The sequence below is a fragment of the Chlamydotis macqueenii genome, chromosome 5 (assembly GCF_036417535.1).
Source record: "Chlamydotis macqueenii isolate bChlMac1 chromosome 5, bChlMac1.mat, whole genome shotgun sequence".
Lineage (NCBI taxonomy): Eukaryota > Metazoa > Chordata > Aves > Otidiformes > Otididae > Chlamydotis > Chlamydotis macqueenii.
In genome coordinates this window covers 187,574-209,635 of record NC_141560.1, presented here as the reverse complement: position 1 = coordinate 209,635, position 22,062 = coordinate 187,574, and the positions used below count along the sequence as shown (strand labels likewise).

The window sequence follows — 22,062 nt, the reverse complement described above, 5'->3', positions numbered from 1 at the left end:
CAGATCACAGCCAGCAGCTGAACCCCCACCTAGTCACACAGGCATTCCCAGCTATCAGCCAAGTTTACTTAGCAAGGAACACGCGCAGCACAATGGAGGCCTGAAAGGCAAACTGTAAGTGCAGCATAGGACAGGCCATCGCTGTTTCTTTTTTTTTTTTCTTTCTTTCTCCATGTCTCTCTGTCCAGCTCCCAGTCACCGTTCTTTAATTCCTCCCTCTTCCCTGTAGCACACTGCTATTTTTTTCCTTTCTACCTTGTGTTCTGTCTGGTCGTCTGTCATCTGTAGCAATTCCTCCCTCTGTGCCTTGCGGCCCATTGCTTTTTCTAATTTTATTTCTGCCTTTCTCTGTCTCCCTCCCTGTCTCTGTTTTTTTTAATTCCTCCCTGGCAAAATAGAGCTTGAGAAGGCAACCTCAGCTTTGCGCCAGTATGTCCCATTTCTTTGTTCAAGATGACCCGGCTAGTGATGTGTAACACTCTTATCGCCAAAATAATTTCCTTCAGAGTATTTTTGAGGCTCTTGAGGTGCACACCTCTCATCTCGAGTAGAAAGGTGGGAGCTGCTGAGTAGCCCTTGAGGGCTGGTTTCCTCCACACATTGCCCTGCACTAGGATTACCTTAGAAGCATGTTCCTTCCTTAGAATAGCACCAGACTACACCTTCCCAAAAACAGCTCAGAGGAGAAAGTCCCTTTTAGCTTTCCAACTTCCCATGGGAGGGCGGGGAGTCATTCCACTGCAAATGAGGCTGCTGCCTCAGAGAAGGGCAGTCTGTCTCCCAGGAAAACACTGGGGAATGGGAGCTCTGGAAGGCGAGGAGTCACTGAGCCCCAGCTTCCCACTTGCCAGGGATGAATTGGAGTGGCTGGCTCTTGGGCAGAAGGTGGGGACTGAGCTGAGCCCAGCTCAGTTTGTGAACGGTGTCTGGCACAAGCAGCGCCAGGAACACGGCTCCTCAGAGGAAAACGCAGAGCTCAGATGTGTCCTGCCCACCCCTTGGATGGTAGCAGGGTTACCCAGATCAGAATAGGGTGTTGGCAGCCAAGCTTCCCAACTTCTGCAGTCCAGGACAGAGGTACTAACTAAAGGGATTTTGAAATATCATAGTGAGCAGAGAGCAGGATCTAATTTAGAATGTGGGTTTTTTTAAGCTTTCCACAGTGTCAAATTTTGTTAATTAATTTCACATCTTCACATCTGCTCTCTGCACAACCTCCTCCTTGCTTTTCCCCTTGTTGCAAATTTGTTATGGACACCAGCTTGCTCCTACGAAACCCCCTACCTTTCCCATCTCTATCTGGGTATCGAGGACTTTAATCAGTAGAATTATAATCAATGATAATACCAATGATTGGTAATAGGAAAATAATTAATCAATATGATTCTGGAATATAAATATGGGGTGATTCTTGCTAACCATAGAACTATAGGGTTAAATTTAATGTGAAATATCCTTACCTTAGCATCCTTATCTTAGAAACGTTAAATATCCTTACTTTAGCAGTATATATCCTCCTTATCTTAGAAATAAATTAGCCTAGCGTGCCGGGGGGTAGTTTGGGGAGTGGTAGAACGAGGCACCAGCTATGCAGCTTGGGCTCTGAGCCATCACTTTCAAGCCAGAAGATTCAAGGGCAAGATGACCTTGTTCTCAGGACCATCTGGAGATTTCAAGGAGGGGTTCGACCAACGAATTTGAGGAGAGGGCGTCCTGACGACCCCCGAGACCACCAGGAGACCCCCGACTCAAATTACTGAGCATGCGCGAATGGGAGGAGACGGATTATAATGATTTCTCGTTATGCATAGCATTTCTCGTAAATCTAGTGAAGATGTACATCGAATGTGTATTTAACTGCGCTGTTGGGTCAGACAGGTGCGCACGCTGGGTGCAGTGATGCCCCGTGCGCCCAGCGCTGCGCTTCTGAACTTCTCATTACTGTTAAGGAGTTTTATTCCGGATTTCGGCAACACCCTTTGGGAGGAATTATCTCATTTCACTCGCGCTGCACGCTGCCTCTTCAGCACTGCCTTCCCTCTCTCCCTAAAACTGCACCACGTGCCCCACACCCCGCCGCGCTCTCACCCCGCGGCGCCAGCCGGGTCGGGGCTGCGCCCTGCCCGCCGCCGCAGCGCGCGGGGCCGCGGAGGCGGGGGGGCCGGAGGGCGGAATATCGCACTCAGAGGCCGACCTCGGCCAGCAGGTGGCGCTGGCGCTCCGCAGCTGGGCGCGGGGGCGGTCCCGCGCGGCGCGGGGGCCCGGCGGGGGCGTGGTCCTTTCCGCCGCCGTTTAACTGCCGCGCCGCGGGGGAAGGGTTTTCGGCAGGGCCGGGTGGGGCTGGGGCTGGGGCTGTGGCTGTGGCTGTGGCTGTGGCTGTGGCTGTGGCTGTGGCTGTGGCTGTGGCTGTGGCTGTGGCTGTGGCTGTGGCTGTGGCTGTGGCTGTGGCTGTGGCTGTGGCTGTGGCTGTGGCTGTGGCTGTGGCTGTGGCTGTGGCTGTGGCTGTGGCTGTGGCGCCCGGGCCGCCGCTGCGCGACGAGGCTGCGTAGTGAGTGAGGCGCCTTTTTGCGGTCCCGCGGCCCCTCTGCAGTCCTGTCTCGGAAGCCCAGCGGCTGACCGAGCCTGCTGGGGGCTGGGCCGGCAGCGCCGAGGCGGCGGCGGGAGGCCGCCGCGGTCCGGCTGTCGGCAGCCGTCCCCTCGGCAGCGGTGGCCGCCAGCCCCTGGGGACGGCTCGAGGCCTCGCGGTGCCTGAGCCTCGGCTGTGTCAGCCGCCTCGGAGAGCAGCGCCGCTGTGCCCGCGGGCCGGAGGGTGCCTGCGGGTGAGCCCGGGCCCTGGGGTGAGCGGCCACAGCGCGGAGCGCGGCTTCTGCCCCCGCGGTGGGGAGGTGACCCTTAGCTCGCCTGAGGAATAGCGGAGGCAGGGGCGTCGCTTTGTTGCTGAGCGGCGGTTGGGAGGACGGTCTGGTTTGGGCCGGGGGAAGCTGGAGCCGGCAGCGGGGGACGCCTCAGCGAGGTCCTGCTGAGGATGCAGCACTTCGGGCAGCCGGTGGGCCCGGGCGGCTCTGGCGACGCAGGGCCCGGGCTCTCACGCGACACGCCGTGACACAGGTAAGCGTGGGGCGGCTGCCGGTGGCCTGCGGACCCCTCAGGGAAGCCCCGATCGGAACGGTTCGGTTCAGCAAACAACTGACAAATGTAGGTCTCTCCCTGCTCGTTTTCAGGGTACGGTTCTTCAGGCCGTTTGAAAACCTTTGGGCTGAGTACATTCTGTGTGGCAGACGGCAGATCTGTAATCTGAAAGATCTTGAGTGGGAGGAAGAGAAGGTAGCTTTTGTCTAAAATCTTTCGGCCCCTCATGCATCGTTCTGTGTAATGATCTGGTGTCTTGTGACTGCAGCAAATGGCTCTGTCCGGCGTTTTCCAGTAGGTAATTTCTGAAAGTGTGGGTGTGTAGGCACGGGGAGGTTTCTGCGGGGTTACGGAGCCCCTTGTGCTTTTTAACTAATATATATCTGTCCTAGGCCTGGCCTTTTGTGTTGGACAGTCTTTCTTTAGTGCGTGGTTCTGTCTCCGTAACAAATGCTTTAGCTCACGATGTGATATACCCGAGCTGTGACCCTCTTGCCAGGTCATATGGCTGTTTCGTATTGTCCATGTAAATCTAGCCAGAACTTTTCTGCACGGTGGTGAACCCTATCAGCTTGAACAAAAAAGGGCAGGAGAGCAATCAAGGAGCTGGTGATCTGTCTGCTGCAGCTCCTTGGAAACAAATGTTCTTTATTTTTGTCATTACAGATTGTGTGTCTGAGGTCAGTGGTGTGGTGTTACTCTTGAAGGCTTAGATAAATTATTTTCTTTTTGAGCAGTACATTTTATGCTTGGTGTGCTGAGTTTCTGAGACTGCCCTCAGAAACCATTTAGCCCAGTTTTTCTAGGTCAGGGTCTGTTATGTGATATCACCCTCTCTTACTAAAAAGCTGCTCATGTTTGCCCTCAGGAAGGGCTGCGGTACTTCAAGCCCCACCTGTGTTGTGTTTCAGAGGGGACTGCAAGCAGGGTGTTGTCAGAAAGGCTGCCGGGAGGAGAGGCAGAGGCGAGGTCTGCCAGAACAGCACTGAGGCTGACACAGGTCGCCTGGAAGGGGCTGTTTTGCTTCTGGGAGTTACAGGGATGAGGAAGGAGGGATATGTGTTCCCTAGTGTGGGAGGAAGCCCCTCTTTGCAGTCGAGCAGCTGAGGGGCCCAGTCCCACAGGGTTCTGGGTGGTCTCTCAGCTCCAGGGATGCAGGTGGAGGCTCAGGAGGTGACAGAGTTCCTCTGCTGCTGGACAGTGACAGAGCAGAGGCCTGTGTCTCAATGGTGAGTTGGTGGGGCCTTAGTGCCTGTTAAGGACCAGCCTGCTGGGTCCCAGGCCGGTTCTCCTCTGGAGGCAGGTAGGGCAGGAAGCCTCCAACCAGGGCAAGAGTTAGTGTAGCATAAAGTGAACACCTGGCTCCCACTGAAAGCATCCAGGCTCAAAGACAGTTTGGTGCAATGAGTGTTTGTGCCAGTAGCTGTTTAAGTGACACAATGCTGCCTCAGTTTTTTCGGATTCTGGCCCATGTCAAGACCTGTAGTGAGCAGATCTGGTTAACGTCAAAGCTGTTCATTTACTGAACCATGTGCCTGGCCTGAGTGGAAGCATGCTCTGTTGGTGTGACTTTGTTGTCAAAGTTGGTTTCTCGTTGGCAGAGAGCTGTTACCTGCCCCAGTGCGGAAGGGAAGGCAGTACTGAGGTAGCAGCATCTGCACTAGCAGTTGGCCGGGCAGGACCTGCACAGCCCTTGGATTGAAGACGTGCATGGGCGGTCAGCTGTCCGGGAGACAGGAGAGAGGTAGCGGTCTTGTAGGAACAAGGGCAGGATGGCAGAAATGGTACCTAGCGGGTGTGTGTAGTGAAGGCAGGCATTCATAAATCAAAATGGTTTTACCTGAGATGTGGCAATGTGAGGTGGTCCTTCTGCTGTTAGGCAGAGGTTGTGCTTTGCATGTAATGCAGTCTCTCCTGTGTGTGCTCACGCTGTGCGTGTTGTCCTGCCCGCTCTGAAAGAGGCTGTCCTTGCTTTCCTCCTCTCTTGCTTTTGGCCTCATACTTTACTGCCTTTGCTGATGGTAGAGGAATAGAGGAAGTGTTGTCAATAGGGTTATTTAAAGCGGTGTGGATTTGAGTCTAGATCAAAATGTTCTTGTGGGATCATTTTCTGGGATGAAGTAAGAACCTACTACTGCACACTAATTGTGTGCAGCGGCGATAAAGACTTGTTCTTTATCTTAATGAATTGGGGAGGGAGGAGTGGGGCATAAGAACCAAGATGCTACAAGTTAAAAAATCATCAGTTTGTGGTAGTCTTGATGTTCTCGGGAATATGAAACACTTGAAATGAGCTTCAGTATTTTTCAGGGCAATTGCAATCCAAACTTGCAGACTTAAGTCCTCACACTTTAGGTCTATGCACAAGTCAGGAGTTTGCTTTTTTTACGGCAATCCTAGAGTGTAAAAGCATGAGTGCTTCTTGATTTCACTTGGAGTGGCTGTGGGGGAGGAAGTGTGTTTGTTTTCCCACCTGCTGCTGGATTAGTGTGATGACTACATCACAGAGGAGAGGATGGGCTTTTTTTCTGCTTTTTGCTGTCAGTGGAGTTGAAACCTGAATCTGCAAGTCAAATGTTTTTGGCCAGTTTTTGTAGTATTGCAGAGGTGAGAGCACTTAGAGCCTTTGGTCAGGAGATGGCTTTGTTTATGATAAGTATGTGCTAGCAGATGTGTGCAGTGTTGCTTATGGAGAGAAAGAACAGAGTGCTGCCCAGCTCCAGAATTCATTCTGTGTTGTCAGAAAACGGCTAGCTTAATCTTGCTCAAATCTTTGATTGCTTCTTGCTCATTGCTAATGGTTGTTTTTGTTCTTATGAGAAAATTGCTAAGGGCTTTGGTGGAAAATATCTTTCCCAAGGGTTAGGAGGAGATGGAAAGAACCTAAAACTGCTTCCTCTGGTAAAGCTGTAAGTATGTGAGTCAGAATGAAGCTCACAGCTGTAACCAGCCAGTAACTTCCATTAACATTTTAACTACTAAAAAAAAAGTTGTTTTCCTCTGTGCACAAAACACCGTGGTATTTAGTAAACTAAGTTGCTAATTTGCTAATTGCTTGACTTTGCCTTTTTTTTTTTTTACTTTTTTTAATGACTCCTTGCCTTTTTTTTCCAGAGGAATGATATGGCTTGCCTCAGAAGTGAGAGAGTATTGGTTTTGCTGATTTTCTGCTTAACTTAAGGTAAGTCAGTTCAACTTGGATGTGCACTTCTTGAGCCTTACCTGGTACTGTATGTAGTTACTGTCAGCACTGGTGGAAGGTGAAGCGCAAAACTTGGCAGTGTATTGGCCTGTTTGCTTCTCTACAGAAAAGTATCCATTGTTGAGAGTTTGTGACAAATAAATTGTGGAATTGACTGAGGTTTAGTGACTGAATGAAAAGGAGGCTCTAGCCAATGCACGCATCAGCAAAGCTTAAGTCCTGGGTGTCTGATTCTTACCCTCCAAAAAGCCTAATGAAAAGAAAACCCACTAAGTTGGGAGGGTCTTTTTTGTCCAAGACACTAATTTTGAGTAGTTAGTTCCCTCCCATTTGGTATGTGATAGCTAGAAACCGCTTAAAGCAAAGCTTTGTCTTCAGCTCCTGAGCAAACCTTCCCCACTTAACCATGTCCTCTCTACAGTTGAATTCTGCCAGGTCCTGGGCGGAGTACAGAGCTGATTGCACAGGGGGGCATCTTCCTGTGAAATCAGGAGCCTGAGGAAGGCTCTTTCCCAACCTTTATCCAGCTGGGTGCCTGGCTTTGGCTCTGCAGTTAATGGTTTAGGTGGGTCTGGCAGTGAAGGGGTGGGGTGGTGGAGTAGAGGCTGGCTGAACCACTCTCTCTGAAGGGCTCATTGGAGAGCTAAAGGGGCTGCTCCTGAGCCGGTGCTAACAGCTTGTGTATCATGCAATGGTGTTCTTAGGTTACCAGTTGACAAACACTTCGGTAGCGATTTCCTTTGCTTGCCTTTTGGCTAAGGGCAAGGACTCCACTGATGGGAGGGGGCTGAGAGTTTTTGAACAGGAAATAAAGTCAACAGAGGATATTCTGGTTTTGGTGGTTTTTTTGTTTGGTTTGGTTTGGTTTTTTTTCAAGCTGGGGTTAGTTTTGCCTTGTATTCTGTCTGTATTCCTATCCCCCGTCACCTTTATAATTTGTTCCTGACTGTATGTGCTACAGGCCCTGTGCTTTCCCTGAGGTGTTTATATTATGTGTGCACAAGAGGACTTGATAAGGAACTGCTGGAGTGACAAAAAGTGCTGATAGGTCAAAGCTGTGGTGATGAAAATAACTGTTCAGAGACCTTGTGTCTCAAGTTGCCTGTAAGCAGTGTAACTGAGTGCATGGACTGTCACCTGTGGGTAGCACCTATCTCAACTGCTTTGCTGACAGGGGGTTGAATATATTCAGGAGGGATTTTATTTGGGTTATAGCTTTGTTCTAGGGAGGTTCTGATTTTCACCTGATGGAAAGCATCTATGGTACTGCTGCCAAAGAAATGCTATTGAGAAGTCAGCCTGACTGAGAGGGCCTCTTGCCTTGAAACCACTAATCACTGCTGGTCATGTCTCAAGTTCTTAGACCCGTGGATAAAAGTCTGTTTATCAAATAAAAATACTAGCATGGTGTATTGCTTCAGGTATTATTTTCTTGAGGCAGGTCACCTGGCCTCTTACGAGTACAGTGTGGTCCCTGGCAGACACCTCCTTGAGTCAGTGGGGCATTGACTTTGCTTCAGAGTACTTGAGCGAGTTTCATTGTATGTGCAGGTGGGTGATGATCTGTTTGAATCTATTGGGTTTATCACAGACGTTTTTACCCATTGGCCTTCCCCTTTGGTAGCTTTCATTGACACTGCTGTGGACTCAGCCTGTGTTCCTCTTTGCTGAGGCCTAGAGTATTAAAAAGGTGTAAGCTGGAGATGCAGGGTGGTGTTAAAATGGGCTTGTAAACCATGCACAGAAATGAGTTTGTCAACACCAGGCTTGTTCTGACACAAAATAGCTCATATTTGAGGTTCCCTGCTTCCTCTGCCTTGTGGAATTATACTGCAGCCCCCTCAAACCTTTTGTAATACATAGATCTAGAAAATAGAGTATGCTTCACATCTGTGGTATGACCCTAGGAAGAACTTGGGTCGTAAGTTTTGCAGAAACTTCATTTATGGCTTGGCTAAGGAATGGAAGTTTTTGCTTTGTATTTTTCCAGTCACAAAGTGCCTGTGGTAACAGAGCTTTTCCACACATTTGTGGCATTGCCAAGGGGGGCCTTAAACCCAAGCTGATGCACCTTAATTCCCAAAGCCCTCTGAACAAGAAGGCATTGTAACAGGTACACTTAAACCAGGAATTTCAGATGAGCTTCCAGTGAGGCAAAGGTCTTGTGTGCAACTATGAAACTGTCTTCCCTAGCTGTGCTGTATGGAAAGTGGACTCAGCCTTTCCCTCTGTTTGGCAGCGCCTGAGTTGTTTCCCTGCTTACCGCAGTTAAGGGCAAAGCTCTCCAGTTAAGGGCTTGGCTGGTGGGGAACAGAAGGCTGATGCGGAAGGCTGTTGGGAGAGGGCTGTTTGCCTCAGCAGTGGGCTACGCACAGCTGATAGCGCAGCTTGATCCCTGTCCAGTAACTCTGTGTTGTATTTTGTCGCGAACCGATAAAGGTCCGGTCGTGAGAGGTACGAATTTCTCGGTTACAGAATTAAGACACAACGGTGTCATATGCATATGTTGGTTCTTTATTTCATTCACACACAAAGGGTAATGGGGGGAAGAGAAAGAGAAAGAGGAAGAGAGAAAAAGAGGGGAGAAAATACCACCACGGAGAGTCAGCGTCCTGAAAGTCCGTTGTACAGAGTGGGTGGGGTGGGTGCCTCAAAAGGATGACGATGCCACCACGGAGAATCGGCGTCCCGAAGGTCCGTCTGAGTGGGGTGGGGGTCCACACACACACCGGGTTCATGCAGCGACCCTTTTTGTAGTCCTTTGTAGGTCAGGTGCTTCCTGCCTGTGGTTTAGCTTGTGATTGCTGCATCCTGTTGATCTGTCTCTGTGGTGGTACGTGTTAGCTCTCTGCAAATGCAAGGCCCGCTTGTCATTTGTAAGCCGTGTGGTTACCTGAAGTATATTGTTACCTGATTGCTAGTAAGACAGTGTCCACAAAGTCATTTTGCGTCCCCCAGAGCTGGCCTCCATTGTGCAGTCACTTGGCAACGCTGTGCATGCTTAGTACCGTCCAGGGCCTGAGCTCATGCACAGGGTTTGGCTCTATTCTGGGGGAAGGGTACAAAACAAGATACCCCATTTTGCAGTTCTTGGGTTGTTAGGCACATGTTGCTGCTTCAGCTACAAAACAGGATATTTGTCTAGACATTCCCTCACAGTTGTTGAAGTTTTTTTAGCATTGTGGTTTGTCAGTTCTCTCTATCATTTAGCGATGTTGAGACATTAATTAACCTTTTCAGTCTCTGACAGTTGCTAATAGTATTTCTCAGGGTGGACTGTCATTCCCTGTGGCAGGTCATTTCGGTAGCATGAACTGAAATTGTTTTGGTTTTCATGTTGGGTCTTGCAGGAGGATCTGCTGTGATGTTTTACGGTAACTGACAAAGGAAGTTAAATCTAGAAAAAGGCTGTTGCTAGAAAATCCTCAAGCAAACTTCCCCTGGTATTTAGGTGTTGTTGATGCCCTATATCAGAAACATGGGGAGAAAGGTTAAGGAAAATTACTGGGAAACGTGCAGCAAGTGATGTGTCAGACACGTTTCAGAGCACAGATCTGGCTTCTCACGGCAGAAATCGATGCTTTTGTCAGACACTTGGAACATGGGTTCCAAGAGGGGCCCCCAAGAAGAGGGGCCAGGCGCAAGCAGGGCTGGCCCCAACAAGCAGCTATGAGCAGCAGCGAGGCAAGTTGCCCCTCTGCCAGTGAGAGCCTGGCCTCTCCCCTCGAGGACTAAATTCATGCTACTTGTCTCTGTCTGTGTGGATGGTCTCTCCCGTTCCTGAGGGCAAAAATGAAGTGGGGGTCCCCCGGGTCTTGTGGGGCAGCCCCGCTGCGAGCGGGCACATGCAAGGCGGCAGTGGGAAGCATCTATGTCCCCCTGGTACCTGGTGAAGGGAAGAGAAACTGTCCCGGGGTATGTGGCCTGGCCTTGCTTGACCCCTCTATCAGAATCCTCGGCTGTTTTTGCTGTTGTCTGGGTGTGACAAACAGGATCCATTTTAGTCTCCTCTTTTCCTGGTGTCGCCTTCTGCGTTGTGAAAAAATCCTACATGATTGGTTACGCTTGCTGCTAGGTAGTAGCACATATGGGGCTCGACAAGCGGGGAGAAACATTTAAGGTCAAGGACACTACAGGTAATTCCACAGCAAACACCACAAAGGAAAAGGCAAATCTGTTGCCAGTGCACAAAAACTGATGAAACATGGCCTTTAAGAGTGTCTCATTCCTGAATTGGTCCCTTGGTAGTTGTGTTTTCCTCAAGTTACTGTTACCTCTTTTAGGGTCAAATGTTTATCTTCTGTTTGTTCCTACTGATTTTATGGGCAAGTTGGAAATGAACTTTTCTGTTTACAAGCATAACTCAATTTTTTACTAATATCTTGTGCCAGTATAGTTAAATTTTGAGCATGTAGATGGCAGTAGAAATGTAATGACTGAAACATTATGGTAAGTGATGTTTAACCTTAATTTCTATTCTTTTTTTTTCATTAGAGCCTTGATGACCTGTTGTCCCGTGGCTTGATGTAGTGACACGGAATGGCTCAATCCAGTTCTGTTCGGCGGAGCTTTCAATCTAGGACTTCTAGGTAAGAAAGTTTGTCCTTCTGAAAAAGGACTAATCATTCACAGGATTGAGGTATAGACTGGGAGAGTTGCTTAAGTACGTGATTGGAATTAAAGCCGAACTTCATCTAATGTTGCTGCTGTCGGTCTTTGTTTTCATTAACTTGCCCACTGCTCCCTTGTGATTGGGAGCTGATTCATACTTTTTTTTTTTACCCAAGGAGAGGCTATGTTTTACAGTTAATTACTTTCCTCAGAAATGCCTAAGTTGCTTAAATTGAGACAGGGTTATTAAAACCATAAAAATGACACCAGTCTTACACATTGGGACTATTTCTGAGCGCATATTCATCACGTGTGAATGTCATTGGGGTACAGGTAATTTGGAGTTCATGCTCTGATGAGATGATATGCTGACACAGGGACGAGCTCCAAAAGGAAAAAAGGTAAAATGTAATTGTTTTGTTGTTGTTTGATTTTTTTTTGTCTGTGTGTGTGTGTTCTCTTTTTTTAAAGAGTTCACTGTAGACTGGTGCTAGCCCGCAGAGCTATGTTGCTCCTTGACTTCTCCATTTCTTCTTTTGTTCCTCTTTTACGGCTGTAATTTTCATTTGCTTTACTTTAGTAGAGCAGTTAAGTTAGATGCCTGTGCTGGTAATACTGCGAAGGTCAATGCTTGCACCAGTAGCAAACAACTTGGCTACAAGGAGAACATCTGAAGGAAGAATGACTGTAACAGAAAGAAAATAAGAAGTTACCAGAAACTTGTGTATGTCAAACACATGTTTGGCAATGTGCTCCAAATGGCTGTTTTGGTAAAGATAAATTTTCAGGGAATTCAGGGTTGTGTTTCATGTCCCTGTGTTTGTGTCCTGCCATGTAAATGTCCTGTGGCAGGGTTGTTGTTCCTTACTCTGAATGTTGCCACAGTAGCAGTGTGGTATTTTGATGTAATGAATGGGTTTAGGAAGGAGAATGCCTGTTCTCTGTAAGGGTTATGAATACAGACCCTTTTCTCTGCTGCTTTGCTGTGCAAATGTCTCCATTTTTCCTAAGTTAACATTAGCAATGTGCTAACTCTGATTCTATACTTCTTCTATGAAATGTTTGTTGTGGTTTTGTTTAGTGAGGGGGGGCCTAAGGTGGTAGCTTCTGTAGGAAACTGCTAGAAGTTGCTCCCCTTTGTTCAGTCGACTTGGCTGGGCCTAGGGCAGGACCTGCTGCTGGCCAAGGCCGAGCTGATTGGTAGCAGAATGTTCCCTGATAATGTATTTAAGAAGGGGAAAACAGAGGGGTAAAAAAAAAGAGAAAAGAAGATGTGAAGAAGCTGAGCGGGGGCAGAGGTGCAGAGGGGGAGGCGCAGGCCTCATGGGCCTTGCAGGCCTCACCCTTTGGCCTCCCGCCAGGTGGCCGACTGGGCCCGACTCAGTCCGGCCCGACTGCAAGAAGTGGAGAGGAGATGAGATGGATGATGTGAAGAGATTCTGAGAGGCGTCTGCCAGTCTGTTGTGAAGAACTCTTCTTGTGAGAGGAACAGCTGCAGATGCCAAGGTCAGTTCAGAAGGAGGGGGAGGAGTAATGTGGCTCCTGACCAAGATTCCCCTGCAGCCTGTGGTGACGACCATGATGGAGCAGGTTGTCCCCCTGCAGCCCATGAAGGTCCATGGAGCAGGAGAGATCCACTTGGAGCCTGTGAAGGACCCCACATCGGGGGAGGTGGATGCCTGAAGGCAGCTGTGGCCCGTGGAGGGCCCTCTGGGGCAGCCGTTCTGGAGAGACTGCTCTCTGTGGAAGAGATGACCCATGCCAGAGCAGTTTCAGGAAGGACTGTGGCGTATGGGTGGGATCCCACAACAGAGCAGGGGAGGAATGTGAGGAGTTCTTCCCCCAACCACGAAGCAGCGGCGTGAAACAACGTGTGATGAACTGACTGCTACCCCCATTCCCTCTTCCCCCCTGTGCCGCTCGGGAGCGGAAGGTAGTAGAGATAATGTTAAGCTTGGGAAGAGGGAGGGGTGGGGGGAGGTTAACTTGTTCCCTGTCTCATTATCCTGCTGTTTGTCGTAATAAATGAAAAGTTTTCCCCAAGTCGAGTCTGGTTTGCCCATAACGGTAACTTTACGAATTTTCTCCCTGTCCTTATCTCAAACCTCAAACCGTTTTTCTTATATTATCTCTCCCTATTCTCTCTCGGAGGGTGGGGGGAGTGAGAGAGAGACTGCGTAGTCTGGTCCCGATTGGGGCTGAACGACAACATGTTTTAACACAAACACTAAAAAAGAAGGTCTACACTGGAGCGTTTTACGCCCATGGAAACCTTACTTCCTTCTGTTTATTTTCTCATCCTGGAAGCATAATCTTCTGTTTCTGTGTGCTAATACTAAATGATACTGTAACTTGCTATTAAAAGAGGGAATTAACTGTTTGTAAAAGGTAAGAAACAGACTTTGTTTTCATGATAAAGACTTTATGCTTTTCCAGTCAATAAGTTTTTCAAGTATCTCGTTGTAGTAGTCAAAAACTTTACTGAGATAGTAGCATCTATACTAAAAGCAATCAAGGTCAAAGAGGAGACATGGACAAAACAGGATAAATCCATGTCACTTACATGTGTTTTTCCAGGATTTCACAAGTGTTAGCAGCCTCATAAGTAGTGACAACAGTGAGCCCTGATGGGGTTTGGGGAGTTTTGCTTCAATGATGTCCTTTTTCCTTAACCTACAGTGTGTGATGTTTGACTTGAGTTGGAAAAAGATTTTCCGGAATGGATACCTTTCTCATTCAAAGAAGTTGCATTTTATGAACAACTTGCCATCAGAGCGGATCTTCAGAGATTGTTCTTGACAGTAGAAGTCATCGACAACAAGACTTTTCACTCTCCTTTTTGGTAGCCTTACGTATTGCAGAACTGGGGATTTTATTTTTTAAAAGTAAAACCGTACAGGCATCTCTTACCTTGCTGAGTTTTCTATCATAAATTGAAATTTTTCAAAAGTTTAGTATGATTTATAAAGTGACTTGCATTATTTAAACTGTAACTACCAAATAGCTGTAGTCTACAATTTAATAGGTGTATTAAAGCAGTTGAGTATTTGTTCAAAGTGTTTAAAAAGAGGCAACTGAACTGTATGGTTTTTTTTTCCAATATGTTGACGGAGCGCTCGGCAGTACTTTGTTTCTGTCATGCTTTCGATGGTGCATTTCCCTGACGGTTCAGTAGCACTGCTCGGGCAGTGCAGCTGGCCAGATGTCCCTCCAATCATGTAGCATGCAAAAACCCCCTGGTCATGTTATAACTGTATTTTGGAGACAGATAATTTGATGGTATCAGTTAACTGCTATGCAAGTTAAATTCATGCGAAAGGAACATCGCATACTTCGATAGTATAAACATTTTTATTGGATTTATGTGAATATACACACACCTTGATAGCATAAAGTGAATTACTAGATGTGTTCTTTAGTTTTCTTTTAACTCCTTAGTGTTTTATGCTTTACTTTCAGCGTTATTGACCAAGCAGACAAGGCGTGCAGCACAGCAGCATGAGGGCCATAGCTGTCGCAGTGGATCCGTAAGCGTGTATTCTAATTACGGTACGCCCTTGTCCTGCAGGCTCGCAGGGGTGAGGCAGCAGTGCTATAAGGAAGGGAGGAGACATTTTTCAACACGGACAAGAGTGTTTACTTTTATACTGAGTGTGTTCAAAATAGTCTCAATTAGTCTTAATACTAATTTTAAGTGGTTCTAGCTTTTAAAGGATGCACCGTATTTCAAGCTGACACATTTACATAGAATCCTCCTTTAGCTCATCTACTGTCCTGTCCCTTATTCAGACTGAATTCCTCTTTGTTCTGTGCTATTTTTTATATCTGCTGAAATACCATTTGGGACTTTTGTTTTTCAGGTGTCTAGTTGTCAGTGTCTCGTGGTGCTCTGTAAATCCCTCTGAGCTCAGATTTGTCTGTTGGTCATTATGCATACTGATGGTGAGGGCCCAGCCCTGGGTCCAGAGGCTCCTGACTCTGTCTCCAGCAAGTGCCCCGCGGGTGCGGCAGCGAGGGCTGGCTGCTGGGGAGAGCCTGGTGCCAACGGGGGCCGGGGGGCAGTTGGTGCCCTGGCAAGCCTGTCCCAGCGCGGGGATGGAGGGGTAAGGTGGTGGAGCAGAGCCTGAGTGAGAGACGTGGCACTATCCCTGGGCACACTCCACCTCCAAGGGGCAGAGGCTGGGGGGCTGCAGCCTTTAAGGGGGGCTGCCTCCTATGATTTTTCAGGTGGAGCTCCCCTTTTTGGGGAGTTTACTTATCTAAATGGCATTATTAAAGTTATGAGCTGCTGGTCCAGGCAGTTTCCCTCACTTTGTGCTTTTTCTGGGGGTGAATTAAAAGAGGGTGGTTGTGGGGGTGATGCTGTCATTTGGGACACCTCAGTGTCACTGAGGGGGTGTTGATGCAGTGGAGGAGCAGGTGAGTGTGGGATGGGGAGGTCACAGCCCAAAAATGCCTGAAAATTCATGGGAGCAGATTTAAAAAAAAAAAAAATCTGTAAATGTGGCTGTGAGGTATTGAACTAGAGAAAAATATTCTCATTTTCATATATGTAAAAAATGTTATATATAATAAAGAATTTCAGAATAAAAACCTATGTCTACTGTATTATATAAAGGATTTTACAATATTAAAAAAAAAGTAAAGATATATAGAGAGTTTTAAAAAGGCCAAAATAACTCTGTGTATATAAATCAAAAAATAAAGGTCTTCCAAAATGCAAAAGATGATACATGGGAAGGAATTGGATGTAGAAAATAGTCTGAATGGATAGAGCTACCTATACTTACTCTGTGTGACACGGTAAATCTAAGTAGATATTACATGTAATCTAAAGAGATTGTGTAAGTGTGAATAGATAACAAAGTCTAAATATATATAATTGTAAGTAGATATCTAAGTCATAATAGAAAAGTCTAAAAGGTATTGCAATGTCACAATGTAAGGCTAAATAGATAGCAAAGTAGATGTATATAATAAATGTTGATATATTCTAAATACATTAAGTGTAGGTAGATATTCTGTATGAGTCTAAATAGACATAGTCAAAATAGAGTACATAAGTGTTAATATATGAAAGTAAATATAAGTCTGAACAGATATTACATAAAAGTGTAGGTAATATAGGTAATATATAAAACAAGTAGACAGATACATGAGTGTAAATGTCTGTACTATGTAAGATTTTAAAAATGGAAAGAAGCCCTATTTGTGGAAAGGATTTAAAAACACCCTCCTCTCTTCTTGTAACCTCTATGGAAGATACAATAGTGCTTGCCAAAGCTGCCCTTTCCCCTTTCTTGTCTCCCTTTTCCCATGCCAATTTGGAGCAGATTGCCCCAAACGGGGACTTTCTCCTGTGGGGTCACGCGTGCAGAGTGGGAGCTGCTGTCATGGCACAAAAATACCCAAACCCTCTGATTGTGGGTCTGTAAGGGGTGGGGCAGGCTTGGAGGGCACAAACCCCAAAGTAGAGCAATTTGGGGGGGAAAGAAAACCTGATCTGGGACTCCCAGGAAAGCCAGATCTACCTAGATGGATGCAGCCAGAAAGCAAAAGACCCACATTTTTGTACCAAAAACTAAAAGGAAAAATCCACAGTGTTCCATATTTTGGAAAAGCCCTGACAACCCTCATAATATAATATTTTGGAAAAGTGATGAAACCACTAATGTTTATGTTACAGATAAGGGAAAACAAAAACACAAACCACCCCAGTTTGGGGAAAATTGGGTTGGAACACTGCCAGGTTTAGGGGTATTGCTGTAGATTACCTGGTGTGGATCATCCTGTAGTTTACCCCAGGTGCATTAGTTCCTGTGGAATATCTTAGGTGGACCCCCTGGTGTAGGTCGTCCCCATACAAGTCCCCCGATGCATCTTTCTACACACACACCACCTATCTGTCCGTGTCTGTCCCCTGCTTGTGTCTGTCCCTCCTGTCCTCCTCTGCGTGTGTCTCTGCCCTCCCAAATGTTTTTCAGTGGGATGACCCCCAGTGTGACGTTTTTTGCCTGTGACTGGCCCACTGCACCCTCTATCCTCTTGTCTTGTGCCCCCCACTCCATGCAGTGTGTCTCCATCCCTGCTCTACTCCTCCGTATTTGGCACCATCCTCCCTTAACTTTTCAGCCTCTGATCACTGGGGTGCTGCACCCCACCAGCTGCCCATTGCCCCCCACCCAGACACTTGACACGCCACCCTCACCCACTTTCCTGTACCCTACTCTCATCCCAATTGTTTTACTTTCTAATTTGCAATGGTTTTAATTTGCAACCCTCACCTGTCTTGGGTTTTATTTACTTCTGGGTTTTTTTTTTTTCTTCTCTGTTCCTTAAAAATGGTGGTGGTTGTTGGTTTCTTTTAAATTATTGAACTGCTTTTATCTCAGCCCACAAGTATCTCACACAATTCGGATTCTCTCCTTCATCCCACTGGGGCAGGGGGAGCAAGTGAGCGGTTTTGTGCTGCTTAGTTGCTGGCTGGGGTTAAACCCTGCCACAAGGTTACGTGCAAGCTCTGCTTGGCTAATGCTTTAGGCTCTCCGTGTTATTCCTACTGTTGTGATAACCCATCCTTGTTCCGCATTGCTGCCTCATCGTGCCTTTTGCTCCGCAAGCAGCAGTACTCGTGCTGTGGAAATCTACCAGTCTCCCAGCCTCTGGGAAGTAACTCTGACAAAGACACAGAGCGAAACAGCCTTGGCACAATCCACAGCAATTCTGCCTCTCAGGGCACCCGGCAGGCCTCTTTCTTCCGCCTCTTCCTCTGGCCGGGGAGGCCGGGCAGTACGGTTGTAGCAGAAACTGCTGCACCCTGTGCCTGCGTCCCAGGCTGCCAGCTTGGCCCTGCGCGTTGGCCGCTGAGGTCGGGGACACTGCACCAGCAGCCTGCGGAGCGGGGCTCAGTCACTGCTCAGTGCTTGGGGCAGCAGCTGTTCTGCCGCTGCTGCAGGCAGCTGCTCTCTCAAGGGCGAGGCGCTGGGATGAGAAGAGGCTGGTGCACACTCCAGACTAAGGCAGCCATATATCTACAGCCAGGAGTTAAAGCTAGAAAAGCCTTTTGACAGCCAGGTGAGATGACAGCTGGATTTCTGCCAGAGCTGTATTCCAGATGTGTTGGCAGCTGACAGTGGCTTGCAGGGCTGGAGGGGGGAGAGAGGTCTGAAATAAAGGAAGTGAGTGTTGAAGTGATTGTTTTAAGGAAGCAAATTAGGCAGCCAAAGGAAGGGAGCTGCTCACCTGACCCACTGGCCCCTCCAGCCTACCGCGTCTTGGGTGTTGCAGGCTCCCCGTCCCACCAGCCCCAGGCGGCCGGCGGGCAGGAGACAGCCCCGCACCGGCGAAAGGGGCTCCCTCACCTCACTGCTGCTCCTGGCCCCCACCCGCCCCCGGGCAGCGCCCCCCGCACACAGCCCTGCCGCGGCAGCGGCGGAGGAGGCAGCGGCGCTGCTCTGTCCCTGTGCGGGGCCGGCGCTGCAGTTCCGCGCCGAGCGCCCGCCGGCACTGCGCACGTGGGGCGGCAGCGGCGTTTCCTTACCGGGAGGCAGCAACCAGCGCGGCAGCACCGCATCGCCGGGACAGGCAGCGAGCAGCACGGCGACGCCTCCGCGGCTCCCACCTGCAGTACCGGGTTTGGTTCGCCAGGCGGCAGCACTGAGCACGGCGGAGCGCCACACTCCGCATGCGCGACAGCCGAGCTGCGGTATCGCTGTGCGGGCGCCTGAAAGCCCGCAGGAAACCGCACCAAACGGGGAACAAAAATACACCGGGGCCGCGGGAGTAGCAAGGACCACACGGCTCCACGCCGAAAGCAATGCGGCGGCGTGGCAGCAAAAACTACACGTCCCAGCACGCACTAGAAAACAGCATGGGGCCCGGCAGCTGAGAGCCTGTTTCCGCGCCTCAGCCCCGCTCCCCGTGCCATCGTGTCGTCTTTATTTTTCTGTCCCGCTGCCTGTCCGCTCGTTTCTTGCCGTACCGCCCTGTCTAGCTGGCTCTCCCTTGATTCCCTTTCTCTGCCCCTCTCTCCTGCTCCCTGGCCCTTTTCTCTCTTCTGTCTTCCTCCAGCCCGGTGCTGTTTGTTTTATTTTTCGTTCCTGGTCTCTTCAAACAGAGATGACCCTTTCTTTATTGCTCACGCCCTTTGTCCTGTTCGCTGCCCGTCCCTTGTCTGTGTGCGCCCTGTCACCATCGCTCCTTTCTTCTTCCTCCCCTTCCCCCGCCCCGGCCTGCTCCGCGGCCCTGCGCTCTCTTGCTCCATCTCTGCAGGGCTCCTCGTCGCTACCGCTCTTGCCCTCTCTGTCCTTTTCTTTGCACCTTTCTCTCTCTCTGCCCTTCAGTTTTCTACTCCTTCTCGCCCTCCGTCCTGCCCCCCGCCGCCGTATCCAGTACAGGCGGGGCCGGGAGCGGGTGGGGCGGGGCCGGGGGCGGGCCGGGGGCGGGCCGGGGGCGGGCAGGCGGGGCTGGGAGAGGGCGGGGCGGGGCCGGGGGCGGGCCGGGAGAGGGCGGGGCGGGGCCGAGGATGGTCCGGGAGAGGGCGGGGCGGGGCCGGGGGCGGTCCGGGCGAGGGCGGGCCCGGGGCCGGGGGCGGTCCGGGAGAGGGCGGGCCCGGGGCCGGGGGCGGTCCGGGAGAGGGCGGGCCCGGGGCAGGGGGCGGTCCGGGAGAGGGCGGGGTGGGGCCGGGGGCGGTCCGGGAGAGGGCGGGCCCGGGGCCGGGGGCGGTCCGGGAGAGGGCGGGGCGGGGCCGGGGGCGGTCCGGGAGAGGGCGGGCCCGGGGCCGGGGGCGGTCCGGGAGAGGGCGGACACGGGGCCGGGGGCGGTCCGGGAGAGGGCGGGGCGGGGCCGGGGGCGGTCCGGGAGAGGGTGGGGCGGGGCCGGGGGCGGTCCGGGAGAGGGCGGGGCGGGGCCGGGGGCGGTCCGGGAGAGGGCGGGCCCGGGGCCGGGGGCGGTCCGGGAGAGGGCGGGGCCGGGGCCGGGGGCGGTCCGGGAGAGGGCGGGCCCGGGGCCGGGGGCGGTCCGGGAGAGGGCGGGCCCTGGGCAGGGGGCGGTCCGGGAGAGGGCGGGCCCGGGGCCGGGGGCGGTCCGGGAGAGGGCGGGCACGGGGCCGGGGGCGGTCCGGGAGAGGGCGGGCCCGGGGCCGTGGCCGGGGGCGGTCCGGGAGAGGGCGGGGCGGGGCCGGGGGCGGTCCGGGAGGGGGCGGGGAGGAGCCGGGGGCGGTCCGGGAGAGGGCGGGCCCTGGGCAGGGGGCGGTCCGGGAGAGGGCGGGCCCGGGGCCGGGGGCGGTCCGGGAGAGGGCGGGCCCGGGGCCGTGGCCGGGGGCGGTCCGGGAGAGGGCGGGGCGGGGCCGGGGGCGGTCCGGGAGAGGGCGGGCCCGGGGCCGGGGGCGGTCCGGGAGAGGGCGGGGCGGGGCCGGGGGCGGTCCGGGAGAGGGCGGGGCGGGGCCGGGGGCGGTCCGGGGGAGGGCGGGCCCGGAGCAGGGGGGGGTCCGGGAGAGGGCGGGGCGGTCCCGGGGGCGGCCCGGGAGAGGGCGGGGAGGTGCCGGGGGCGGTCCGGGAGAGGGCGGGCCCGGGGCCGAGGGCGGTCCGGGAGAGGGCGGGCCCGGGGCCGGGGGCGGTCCGGGAGAGGGCGGGGAGGTGCCGGGGGCGGTCCGGGAGAGGGCGGGCCAGGGGCCGAGGGCGGTCCGGGAGAGGGCGGGCCCGGGGCCGGGGGCGGTCCGGGAGAGGGCGGGCCCGGGGTCGGGGGCGGTCCGGGAGAGGGCGGGGCGGGGCCGGGGGCGGTCCGGGATGGGGCGGGTCCGGGGGCAGTCCGGGAGAGGCCGGGCACGGGTCCGGGGGCGGTCCGGGAGAGGGCGGGGCGGGGCCGGGGGCGGTCGGGGAGAGGGCGGGCCCGGGGCCGTGGCCGGGGGCGGTCCGGGAGAGGGCGGGGCGGGGGCGGGGGCGGTCCGGGAGAGGGCGGGGCGGGGCCGGGGGCGGTCCGGGAGAGGGCGGGCCCGGGGCACGGGGCGGTCCGGGAGAGGGCGGGGCGGGCCCGGGGGCGGTCCGGGAGAGGGCGGGGCGGGGCCGGGGGCGGTCCGGGAGAGGGCGGGCACGCGGCAGGGGGCGGTCCGGGAGAGGGCGGGCCCGGGGCCGGGGGCGGTCCGGGAGAGGGCGGGCCCGGGGCAGGGGGCGGTCCGGGAGAGGGCGGGCCCGGGGCAGGGGGCGGTCCGGGAGAGGGCGGGCCCGGGGCCGTGGCCGGGGGCGGTCCGGTAGAGGGCGGGGCGGGGCCGGGGGCGGTCCGGGAGAGGGCGGGCCCGGGGCCGGGGGCGGTCCGGGAGAGGGCGGGGCGGGGCCGGGGGCGGTCCGGGGAGGGCGGGCCCGGGGCAGGGGGCGGTCCGGGAGAGGGCGGGGCGGGCCCGGGGGCGGTCCGGGAGAGGGCGGGGAGGTGCCGGGGGCGGTCCGGGAAGGGGCGGGCACGGGGCCGGGGGCGGTCCGGGAGAGGGCGGGCCCGGGGCAGGGGGCGGTCCGGGAGAGGGCGGGCCCGGGGTCGGGGGCGGTCCGGGAGAGGGCGGGGCGGGGCCGGGGGCGGTCCGGGTAGGGCGGGCCCGGGGCAGGGGGCGGTCCGGGAGAGGGCGGGGCGGGCCCGGGGGCGGTCCGGGAGAGGGCGGGGAGGTGCCGGGGGCGGTCCGGGAGAGGGCGGGCCCGGGGCAGGTGGCGGTCCGGGAGAGGGCGGGCCCGGGGCCGTGGCCGGGGGCGGTCCGGGAGAGGGCGGGCCCGGGGCAGGGGGCGGTCCGGGAGAGGGCGGGCACGGGGCCGGGGGCGGTCCGGGAGAGGGCGGGCACGCGGCAGGGGGCGGTCCGGGAGAGGGCGGGCCCGGGGCCGGGGGCGGTCCGGGAGAGGGCGGGCCCTGGGCAGGGGGCGGTCCGGGAGAGGGCGGGCCCGGGGCCGGGGGCGGTCCGGGAGAGGGCGGGCCCGGGGCCGGGGGCGGTCCGGGAGAGGGCGGGCCCGGGGCCGGGGGCGGTCCGGGAGAGGGCGGGCCCGGGGCCGTGGCCGGGGGCGGTCCGGGAGAGGGCGGGGCGGGCCCGGGGGCGGTCCGGGAGAGGGCGGGGCGGGGCCGGGGGCGGTCCGGGAGAGGGCGGGCCC

The 22,062-nt window shown here is 53.8% G+C and overlaps 1 long non-coding RNA gene across 2 annotated transcripts; it reads left to right on the top strand.

Annotated features, from left to right (window-relative positions):
• Nucleotides 1-2,510: 2,510 nt before the first annotated feature.
• Nucleotides 2,511-14,349, top strand: LOC147600413 (uncharacterized). Of its 2 annotated transcripts, XR_015258805.1 has the most exons (5): nt 2,511-3,108; nt 6,244-6,310; nt 10,826-10,920; nt 11,276-11,343; nt 13,622-14,349. It is a non-coding gene; the product is annotated as an uncharacterized LOC147600413 (long non-coding RNA). The 2 variants fall into 2 exon arrangements; XR_015258806.1 differs by lacking the exons at nt 10,826-10,920; nt 11,276-11,343.
• The last annotated feature ends 7,713 nt before the right edge of the window (nt 14,350-22,062 follow it).